Genomic DNA, 12,148 nt, shown 5'->3' with positions numbered 1-12,148 from the left:
CTCTTTTTTCTTTAGAATTTGCCTTCTATACCTTGAAACTTGAAAGTGTTAATTAGTGTCGAAAAAACTTTTACATAATTAGATCAGTTAAAAATTAATTATAAATAATTATTTATAAAAAGTAAGATTAGTATCGGGAAAAAAACTGAAATTAATTATTCACAATAAATAATATTAATATTAGTAACCTTAAAAATAAAATTGAATTTTTTATTATAATAGATTTAAGTGCATATTTTAACCCTATCAATATATACAAGGAAAATCAAAGGGCAATAGTCATGATGATAGAATTTGTTCTTTTGAGAGTACTGTGTGTTTTTTCGTTTATCAAACCAATTGGAGTAAGTTGGAAAAAGGAGGAAATGATGAAAGCAAAAAGTGGGAAGATTTTTCCACGGTTAATCGTCTCTCTTTTTCTTTTTTTGAGAAAAAAGAATGATAATATATAAGAGATATGTATTAAAGGATAATTGTTGAATCATTAAATCCACCGTACTGAACGCATGCAAGAAAATCTAGAGAATTGAGAGTTTATGATATCTCGTCTACATAAATCTTTTCATTTTAGTTTATTTTATTTATGTGTCCACTAAAATTCAGTTCCTTTGACACTCCAACAATGAAAAATGTTTTTTTTTTCTTTCCAAACTAAAACAATATATAGAAGGTAAACTGTTTCTTTTTCGCTTGCTTCTTTATCTACCAATTTTTTAGTTTTTCTTCCTCTCATGAACACCAATTTCTGGTTTCCAAACAAACGTATAATTATGCTCCCATCTCACGGCTCGTTTGATTGGTGAACAATATTTGGGATTCTTTTTAGTTTCTTATTAGTGTATGATATTCCTTTTGGAGTCCGACCCAAATTCGGGTTCACATAAGGAAGTCTCACGTTTGGAGTATAAAGTGCTCCCTAACAAATACGACTTTGAACCTTAGAGCTCTTGTTAAGAATGAATGAATATGTATCACTTCATCATAACCTTTGGTATTCTATATTTTGGGATTAATAATAAATGGAATTATAATATTAGGATTAATCATGATAAGATTATTTAGTAGGTATATTTTTATTGGTAGATGTTTAGTTTATTAGACTAAAAATGGGATCTGCATGAATAATATAAATACGTGTTTGATTTAAACTAAATAAAGTGGGATAAACTTTTATTTTCAATGTTAATTAGCTCAGCAGAAGAGTGTTGAAGATAAACAAATGTATCATTTTATTGTTTAATTCCAGGGCACTACTAAAAAACTATTAAAATCCGTCCACAGAATACCGATCGAAATCGAACGGAAGAAAATCCAATCGAACTCGGTCGGAAAATAGGTAAATTGATCGCAAAAGTCAAAAAAAAAAAATCATAAAGATACCGACCACCATCGGTCGGAAATAGTGGTCACACAACAAAAAAACACTGTTACGTCTCACACATAAAAATTTCGATCGATGTCTGCCAAAAACAGTTGTATTCTGCCAAAAACTTACCAAGAAAACCGACCGCCTACGTCGAAAATGTTCATTTCATTTTTGAGAAATTTAAATTTACCGACTAACTTCGGTCGGAATTTTTGATTTTAAATATTTTAATAATACCGACCAACTTTGATCGAAATTTTTAATTTTTAATTTTAAATATTTTAATAATACCGACCGATTTCGGTCGGAATTGAACAATTTTAAAAAAATAAATAATTAAAATTCAGACCGAAATCGGTAGCTAATTCAAAAATAATTAAAAATTATTTTCAAGAATACCGACCGAAATCGGTCGGAAAAATTATTTTGTGTCAGATAACTTGGTCAAAGTGTGTTGGCAATTACCGACCGACTTAGGTCGAAAATATCGACCGTATGCGGTCGGTCCCCATTAGCGACCATTATTTTTTTGACGAATGGAAAACGGTCGAAAATCGGTTAGTTTTTGTTTGATTTCGATCGATTTGTTTTGAACGTTTTTTGACAGTTTTTTAATAGTGAGATTACTAATCCCGAAATTGTTATCCTATATCCTATATATATGAATTAATCACACCAATCAAATCATGACATGTTATCAATTCGATTAGACAAAAGTGTTTTACTATAACGTGGTCATTCTAGTCTTACCACTATTGTTTGAGGTTAATTTGTAAGTTAGATTCAAACATTAACGTTATCGAAAGGTTAAAAAAATGACTTTTTTAGTTTTTCAAGCCTTCAAGTTATCATGAGAAGCCCCCATAGCATGTGTATAATTGGGAGTAATCTTTTATCTTATCAAAACACACAAATATCAAGCAATTGTATAATGATGAGTAAAAGGTGAATCCTTAATATGTGTAAAAAAAAATAAAAAATTCACTTAAAGTGAACCGGAGAGAGTAAACTTTTCGTGGTCTATTCCATTGACAGTTAATTTGGGACTTTTCAATTAATAGCCAGTTTGGCCAAGTTTTTATTTTTTGCCAAAAATATTTTTTATTTTTGCTAAAAGTATTTTTCCTCTAGAATTAAGGTATTTGCTCAAGTTTTAGTAGGAAAAAATACTTTTAAGTAGAAGCAACAATAGTTTTTGAGAAGTAAGAAAAATAGTTTCTTCCCAAAAGTATTTTTTTGAGTACATTTAATAAAAATATACTTAGAAACAATTTTAAAAGCTTGGTCAAACGCTAATTGATAGTTAAAAGTATTTTTTTTTTATCAAAATATATCTTTTTGAAAAGTACTTTTCAAAAGAAGATGATTGTAAATGCATTATAAGAAGTTAATTCGAAATGACCTAAAGAAATGCATTGCAACAAATAAGCAAGATATTGCTAGTACAAATTGCTTTATCATACATATACATTTTGAAAATAGTGGAGTATTTCAAAAGGAAAGAGTCTCTCGTCGATTAAAAGTTAATATTTTTTCAGTGAATAAATCGTCATCCAACTAGTGAAATAGTAAAAAGGAAATAGAAGAGTTGGACTCACGCGCACGAGATTTGGACCGAAAGGCCCAAGTTGTGCATTTCCTTTGGGGCAAGTGTACAATAACTATTACCAGGGATGTTATTTAAAAATTAGTCGGTGCTTATTTTATTTTGAAATTTTAAATTAAAAATCTAAACTTCAGGATAATTTAGGATATTTTTGTCCCAAAAATTTGAACTGAAAAACTGAAATTCAAGACTAAGGGTGGCAAACAGTCGAGTCTAATTGGATATGAGACGGATCGAAAACGGGTAATGAAAAAACGGATAAATTATCCAACCCGACCCATATTTAATACGGATAAAAAATGAGTTAACCGGCGGATAATATGGGTAACCATATTATCCATGGCTTCATGAATATGATCACTTTTGGAAGAATTCCTAGTCTCCCAAACTTGAGAAACCCCCGATTTGAGGTTTTGCAAATGTAAAAGTTAAACCCATGGGTTATTCATTTTCTAAATGGATAATATGACTCTTATCCATATTTTACCCGTTTTTAAAAAATTTATTATCCAACCCATATTTTAGTGGATAATATAGGTGGTTAACTGTTTTGTTTTAACCATTTTATAACGCTATTCAAAACGTACTGACTAATTTTTAAACAATAACCCTTTAGAACGGCCACTTGGTGTCAATTCTACATGTCCTTCCTCTGTTGGCCCAAGCTATAAAAATGGCCTATTACGAGAAGTTTCTTTTGAAGGTTGGCAAACCCAACAAGATCTTCTACAGTTTAGTAACTATGCAAAACCCAAAACAACGATTGACTTTGTCTAAAGACTCAGGGACGTATTCAGTACAGCGGCTATAGGTTCATCTCAACCTTTAGCTTTTGATCATATATTATTAAATTTTAAACTTATTAAATTAGATGAAATGTGGTAGAATGCGAATTTGAACCCATAAAAAAATGTGTAATGAAATAGGAAATAAGAAGAATGAAGATCATGAGTATCAACATCCAACTCAAGCAACTATTAAGCGTTTGTCCTAAGATGGATACCATACGGTAGAACATAAATAAACTATTTTAATGTGATAAGAAATTACTTTTAATTTTTATTGTTGAAGTGGATAAATTTCAGTACTATCAATGTTCGTCTAGCTAATATTTGTAAAACTTCTAAATGATCCAATAAAATATTATTTTGGGGGTGAAAGTAGGAGACCTTTTGAAGCATTGAACTATACAGTATGTAGTGTGCTTCATGTTGCATTTTCATCACATTTGCTATCGACAATATACAATTAGAACTGAACCACCAAATTAATTTCAAAATAAATTAACGACATTGATTTCTAGTCAATAGTTAAATTCCCAAGTACTATTTGACTGGAATAGACAACGAACCTCTGTAATGATTAGATGAAAAAATTATCCATTTAAGAGCAGCAGCGGGTAGTAAACCTTTTACTGATGTAGGATGATTCTTTGCTTATTGTGGACTTTTCATAGATTACAATTCCCGCAATATATTATCTCGAAAAAGCTTGTGGCTATGACAAAGACCAAAATTTTAATATGCTGAAGACTTGTGAACCTACACCATGAGGACGGAGCTTAGGGACAGAAGTGACGGAAAATTATACTGTATATATAAGGTTAAATTATATATATATATATATATATATATATATATATATATATATATATTAGGTATTGAATCCTTTTAGCGTCTTTGCGTGTTTGTTTTTTTTATTTTTTGAATCCTATTAGTGAAAATCCTACTTCAACCACTGTTTGAAGGCAATCTTATCTCATTCTAGTGGTTCAACTAATAATCAATGTCGAAAACTCAAAAATCTACCGTGTTACTTACCCTCTAGCTATGATATGAATTTCAATGTGTAATACACGTTTTGTTGAAAAAAATAACTTTTTGGGCCTGATCCACCGATAAGGGGTGCTAGCTAATTAGTCGATCCATTAGGTCTAGTCCTAAGCTTAGCGCAGAGGCAATCGAGAGACGCACTTAAGAGAGGGCGGCTAGAGTTAGTTTTTTGCATCAAAATTTGAGGATAATTAGGTTCATCCGAGAGTCGGATTACCAACGACCAGTAGTTATACTTGTTAATTTGGTTAAAGAACATTTTCTTGGTTCAGTTATAAGTTCGTTTATAATTACGACTGTTATCATCAGTTGAACCCACATTTACTAAACTAAAATAGCTTAAAGGATTTCTCTCTACAACGTCTCTATGATGACTCCTTCTGTTGCGCGTCCTGACCACGCTCCACTCCATTGAACCGCCGGAAGGCCTCCGTCTAGCGCGTTTGGAAGACCAAAATCACCCTAAAGGTGAGACTACTACCATGAATGAGAATTTCCAAGGGAAACATTCCTATGCTACATCTCCGTCAAGTTCCTCTCTGAATACCTTTCGTCAAGAGAAAGAGAAAATGATAGCAAGACAGACAACCCACAACGGTATGCTTGTCGTAATTTTCAAAGCTTCAGATTACTATGAAATTATGGATGAATCGTGTAAGTACAATTACAGGGTTCTGAAAAAGAAAAAAGTGGAGCAACTCAAGGAAGAAGGTGAAAGAACAGTGTTAAAGAAGGAAACACAATTGGATAATGAGATAACATGTTGTTACTGAAGACAGGGAAAAACAAAATTCTCCAAGCTCGGAGAGTTCTCAAAACCAACATAAGGAGATTAGGGAGGATACAAAAATAGTTAGCATCAATAAAACGAAGGTTGGCAAGAAGAAGAGCAGGAGATAGAAGACTAAAAAGATGCTAAAAAAGAAAAACACAGTGATTTTCAAACCTGTGCAAAGCAGTAGCAAAAGAAAGAAACAACTGCCTCTATTTCCAAGCATAATGAACATTTTATGCATGTTATAGAGGAAAGTTTTCGTAGTCTAGTTAATAACGGCAGAGAACAAAAACTTGATCAAAGTAATGGGTTTGAATTCAATAAGGAAGATAGCATAACCAAGGAAGAGACTTCTAATGTAACCAAACAACATCTAGACCAACTCAACTCCTGAGAGATTACATGTCAGGAAGGCAGGAAGGCAAGATCATGGAAAAGAAGATCAAGAACAATATTGTTGTGACTCAAACTCCTCGACTGTTCGTACTGAAAGAAGGAATCAGCATGGATTGCAACTAGTTGTGGATCTGTATGGGAGCAAAGAGAATAGAGACAACACTAGCCCGGTGGAAGAGAACAGTAACAATATTCAAATGGTTGAACATACTCACAGTGAAATTAGGTGAAGTATGAGGAGATTGTCTCTCAAAATCAAAATGAGAAACAACAACACATGACAAAAAGCAGAAGAAGTGAAACCAGGGAATGTGGTAGAAGACACAGAAACAAAACTCAACCTTCTTTAAGAAGGAGTTAAAAGAAGGATGTCACCCCAAGATATTCTGATGGTTTAGTGCTATTTTCTGGAATACTAGGGGGGTAGATCCAAAAAAGCCATTCACAGGCTGAAGAAATTGATCGACTTAAACAATACTCAATTTATGGCTATCTTTGAACCTTTTTGTGCTAAGGAAAAAGTTGATGGCTATAAAAAATTCCTTGGGTACCAGCGTTGCTGTTTCAACAACAACGGTCAAATTTGATATTTTTGGAATGCTTACAACTCCACAGAGATTATTACTCACAATGATAACATACTACTATCATGATGTATAAAGTTATTAGTAATCAAGACATCTGCATTACTGCAGTATATTCCAAATGAAGGTCTCATGCTAAAAAGGACCTATGATGTTCTCTTGAACAAGACAATCAAATTGTGGATGTCCTTTGGTGCATTATGTTATCTTGGATCCTAATGAAAAACTGGGGAGCAAGCGACACATAATGCATAAGAGCTTGGATTTCAAACTTGTATGAACAATTGTGAGGTTACTGATATTGGGTATAGTGGTCCTAACTATACTTGGTACAATAACAGAAGGCCAAGCAAAAGAATTTGGAAAAGGCTTGACAGAGTTTTAGTTAATTACTTGTGAGATCAACTTTCTCAAAGATGCTCTATTAGGCACCTAGCTAAAACTGGTTCTGATCATAGACCTCTGCTCATGAAAAATTGGAATGGCAACCAACATCCTATCAAGTACTTCCGATTTCTTAATTGTTGGGTGAACCAAGAAGGTTTATTTGACATTGTCAAGAAAGTTTGGGGGTATGAATGTGATGTTCAACCATATGTGGATCTTTCAATCCAAGCTCAAGGCTCTCAGTAAGAGATTGAATCAATGGTCCAGGAATGATCTGGGGGATATTAATATAGCAGTTATTAGTTAGGAAGATAGACTCCAATATCAGGAGGACATTGCTATTGAGAAGAATTATGAAAAAAGTAGAAAGGATGTCAAAAAAGCTCATGCTGAGTATATCAGATGGCTAAGTCTACAAAATTATTTGCTCAAACAAAAATCACAGGCCAAGTGGTTTGAAGAGGGATAATAATACCAAATATTTTCACTCCATTATGAGGGGATAAAAGAGAAGACATTATATAAATAGAATAAGAAATATTAATTGTAAATGGATTAAGGGGGATCAGAAAGTATCCAGAAAAATTGTTAGTCATTTCCAATCCATATCCAACCTTGCTCCTCCTGTCATTAATCTTTCTACTCTACATTGTATCCCACTTTGTATCACCGTGGAAGACAATACAATACTAGGTAGGATGCTAGATGATAAAGAAATCAAAGAAGCAATCTTTAGCCTGAGTGCAAATAGTACTGTAAGTCCAGATGGCTTCAATGGTACATTTTTTCAAAGTTGTTGCGGCATCATCTATAAGGAGGTAATTGTCGTTGTGATGGAATTCTTAAGGAAAAAAAGTTTGACTAAATTCTACTCTCATACATGTCTTGTTTTAATTCCTAAAGTAGATAATCATGCTACATTTTTCTAACTTTAGACGTATTAGTCTTTCTAACTTTTCTAGCAAGATTATTTTCAAAATCATCTCTATAAGATTGAATACTCTCCTCCACAAATTAGTCTCTCATAATCAAAGTAGATTTATTAAGGATAAGTTGATTTCTGACAATATTTTGCTTGCTAAAAAAATTATTCATCATATTACTGATAATAATAAATGTGATAATGTTGTGATTAAGCTTGATATGGCTAAAGCGTATAATAGAATGTCTTGGAATTCATCTATGTTGTTTTAAGAAAGTTTGGTTTCTTTGATAATTGGATTGATATGATTCACAAACTTATTTCTAATATATGGTATTTTGTCATTGTTAATGGTACAAGTCAAGGGGTTTTCCCTCCTTTCAAGGGCTCAAACAAGGGGATCCTCTTTCCCCTTCTTTATTCATTATAGCAGCTGAGGTCATGTCTATATCTCTTAATTCCATGTATATGAATCCTAAATTCATCTCCTTTTCCATGCCTGCTAATGTCCCAATGATTAACTACTTAGCCTATGCTGATGATATAGTTATTTTTTATAGTGATAATTCTGCCTCTGTTAAACTTGTCATGAAAACTATCTCTTAATATGAGAGGAGTTCTGGTCAATTAGTAAATAGGAATAAAAGTTTCTTCTTAACAACTTTTAATACTGTTGCTATTAGAATTAATAGAATTAGGAATTGCTCTGGTTTTATAGATAAAAAATTTCCTCTTGATTATCTTGGGTGCCTTCTTTATGTGGGGAGGAAAAAAATTGAATACTATGACAATATGGTTAGCAAAATTATTAAAAAGCTCAATGGTTGGTAGAGTAAGTTTCTATCTTATGGTGGTAAGGTTGTCTTGATTAAAAGTGTGCTTCAATGCGTTCCTATTTATACTTTGTCTGTTATGTCCCCCCCCCCCAATGTATATTTAGATTAATTGAAAAGCATTTTGCTAAATGTTTTTGGGGCAATTCTGTTGATCATAAAAGATACCATTGGAGTTCTTGAAATAATCTTGCTCTTCCTACTGAGGAGGGAGGAATTGACATCAAGAAATTGGAGGATATAAGTGACATGTTAGCCATGAAAAGACTGTGGAGGATAAGGTCCACATTATCTTTATGGGCTACATATATCAAAAACAAATATTGTGTGAGGGCCCACTTAGCCTCTAAGAAAATGGATCCAGGTAACTCTCATGCTTGGAGTTATGTTATCAAACAGAGGAATATTGCAAAGAAACATATGATTTGGCAGGTGAACTCTAGATCTAGTAGCTTTTGGTGGGATAATTGGTACTTAAAGGGCCCTCTTGCAGTCTTGATCCCTAACAATCCCAAGAGTGCTAGGACTTTGGTTGAGGAGTTCATTACGAATGGTCAGTGAAACATTTGCAAATTGAAGGACATCATTCCAGATCACTTGGTTCATCACGTCAGTTCCATTGTCATTGGCAATTGAGATATTGAGGATAAAGTGTTCTAGGATCTTTCTGACAGTGGTAAATATTCTAATTAAAGTGCTTGGAATCTGACAAGGAAGTCTAGTCCTAAAGTGCAATTCATCAACAAGGTATGTCATTCTAGTATCCCTTTCAAAGTATATTTCTTGGTTTGGAGATTGTGGAAAGGTAAGTTACCTTTTGATGAGCTGATTACCAAGTTTGGAAAGCAAATGGTTTCTAAATGTAACTGTTGTCTAACTCCTACTATTGATAGCATGCATCATGCAATCATGGAAGGACATGCTGCTAGTTATATTTGGGATCTAATTGAAAATGCTCTTGGTATAACCTATCATCCCCACCCCATTAGATATATGTTGAAACATTTGTGTACTACTAAAGCTGTCAATAATGTACATAGGATAGTGCTTGATGTTACTCATATTGTCATATACTGATTTTTGTAGAAAGAAGTATGTGCTTGCAGGTTTGGGGATCAAAAAAAGTTCGACATGTATATATTGAACCAACAAATCTCTTAGAGTGTGGAGGCAACCGTCAATTAGGCATTACCCTAAATGCAATTTCAAAGTGCTTTGGAATACCTTATGCGACATATTAACAAGATTACAACCAGCTCAGAAATGCATCGTGGTTAATTGGATCAAACCAGACATGGGCAATGTCAAGATTAACACAAATTGGAGCTATCTCAAAGCTGAAAGAAAGGCAGGATTAGGTGGATCACTTAAAAATGAAAATAGTGAAATTATTATGGCTTTTTCACTCCCCTACATATGCGAGAATCATAATTTAGTAGAAGCATATGCAACGTGGATTGATATCTACTGGTGTGTTCAAAATGGCTTCACGACAGTCACCCTAGATCTGGACTCTCTATACATTGTAGATATCCCTCGTCAGGATAATACAAGCTTAGTCAGATTAGAGACAAGATTGGACATATTTTAAATAACTCTGAAATTCAGATTTCGCAATGTTATAGAGAGGCAAACCAACTTGTAGATTGCTTAGGAAAAATGGCTGCAAAATCTCAAAAGGTTGTTCTCTTCTACTCTAACCAACAATTGCCCGAGGAAGCTAAGGGGACTTTTCATCCGGATAAAAGACAGATGCCAAGCATTAGAACCAAATATGACAATGCCACTTTTTTTGTTAGCTAGACACTTTTTTATTAGGAAACTGGTAAACTAGTATATAATCACCTATGAATTATCTTTTGTAGGGTATGTTCTACCCATGTATTGTAGAGCTGCTTATCGGGCGGATTGAGCGGTTAATTACTCTTAACGGTTTGATTTAGCGGTTATCGATTTTTAAATGTATTAATCCGCTAGCCACCCGATAAGATATCAGGCGGATTGGTATCAGTTTAGCTTTTATCGGGCGGTTTATCGGCCTAATTCAATCTATATTGCGTGCGTTAATTGTTTGTTGACCGCCTAGCATACAAATTCAGTATAGAAAATTACACATTGAGTCCAGACATATATGTCTGTTAACGCCTACATAAGAATGATGTAGTGTGTGATGTGGTGTAGAGTAAAAAAATAGAACACATTGTAGTCTACATTACATCCCAAAGCAGACTATGATATGATGTAATTAAGGAAAAAGTAGTTCTAATGGATATGCCATTGTAACTCTTGCTAGCTATAACATGGATCATACAAGGATATCAAATTTCATTGAGATAACTATGTGATTGTCTGGGTTTAGATGCAAAGGAACAATTTCAGTAGTTTAGCTCATTAAATATAATGGTATCTAAGCTTTTATTAATATATTCATAGCACAAACGAAGCAAAATTACAATAAATGTGCGATCCTTCCCTTTGTTTCTTGTTCATTTCTCTTAGAAAGGTAACAATATATTAATAATTAACACAAAGGCTGTGCTGGAGCCATATTTACAATTTTAAAAAGCAAAAATATGAACTTGCTCTTCATACTAGGGCACTAAGATAGAGTGCTGGAGGTCGACGAGATAGAGTATTGCGGGTGACTGCTGGAGTGCTGGTTGAATTTCTACTGAAGCTGGTTGAATTATGGTCGAATTAAGAGAACCATAATTCTGCTGGTGGCTGCTGGCTGAAGTTGAGGCATTAGGGTTCTGATTATTTAGGAATTAGGCGTTAGAACTTAGAGATAAAGTATTGGAAGAAATGGAAGAGTTTTTGATATTTAATATATATATATATCTTAACGGGTTAACGGATTATCCGTTAAGAAAATTGAATAATCTGCCCCCAAACCAATAAACCGTTAATAAAAAAAATTCAATCTGTTCCCCGTCCGTTAACCCGATATCAATAAATCATTAAGTTTCGGTTCGATTTTGAACACCCCTATTGTATTGTACTAATGAAACTCCATTTTGATATAGTGGAAAAATGTATTTAAAAGAAAAAAAGAAAGAAAAAAAACCCACATTCAAAAGAAGACGAAGAGCCTTCTTGGGCCGATAAGTAAAACTTTACTCTATCTTCAACCACACGCCCCAAAGATAAAGAATTATTCTTCTTCATTTTTCTTTACAATACTACAATACTTTGTCTAATTTCTTAGTTCCAGATCAAGAGAACAAATATAATAACTACGAGTTATGTGTAGTGGGGCTTTTTGTTGGGACCAATAACAGCTTCTAAAATCAGCAAATTGTGTATAGCATGTCCTCTTTGGTACTTCATTTGTTCTTTCTAGTTGAAAGTTGAAACTTTTACAAGGATGCTTTTTAAGGAAGCTAGAGAAGCAACGAAAGCTTTTGGTAGAAATGACGTCCGGTGGTCACTATAAAGGACATATAT

General features: G+C 33.4%; 1 long non-coding RNA gene across 1 annotated transcript; it reads left to right on the top strand.

Moving 5' to 3' along the window:
- The first annotated feature begins 4,733 nt into the window (after positions 1–4,733).
- Positions 4,734–10,500, top strand: LOC138891623 (uncharacterized). Its single transcript, XR_011407990.1, has 2 exons — positions 4,734–10,173; positions 10,329–10,500. It is a non-coding gene; the product is annotated as an uncharacterized lncRNA (long non-coding RNA).
- The last annotated feature ends 1,648 nt before the right edge of the window (positions 10,501–12,148 follow it).

This window comes from Nicotiana tomentosiformis, chromosome 5, assembly GCF_000390325.3.
Source record: "Nicotiana tomentosiformis chromosome 5, ASM39032v3, whole genome shotgun sequence".
Taxonomy (NCBI): Eukaryota; Viridiplantae; Streptophyta; class Magnoliopsida; order Solanales; family Solanaceae; genus Nicotiana; species Nicotiana tomentosiformis.
Note: the sequence above shows the minus strand (reverse complement) of the source record. Positions and strands in the feature narration are given on the sequence as shown.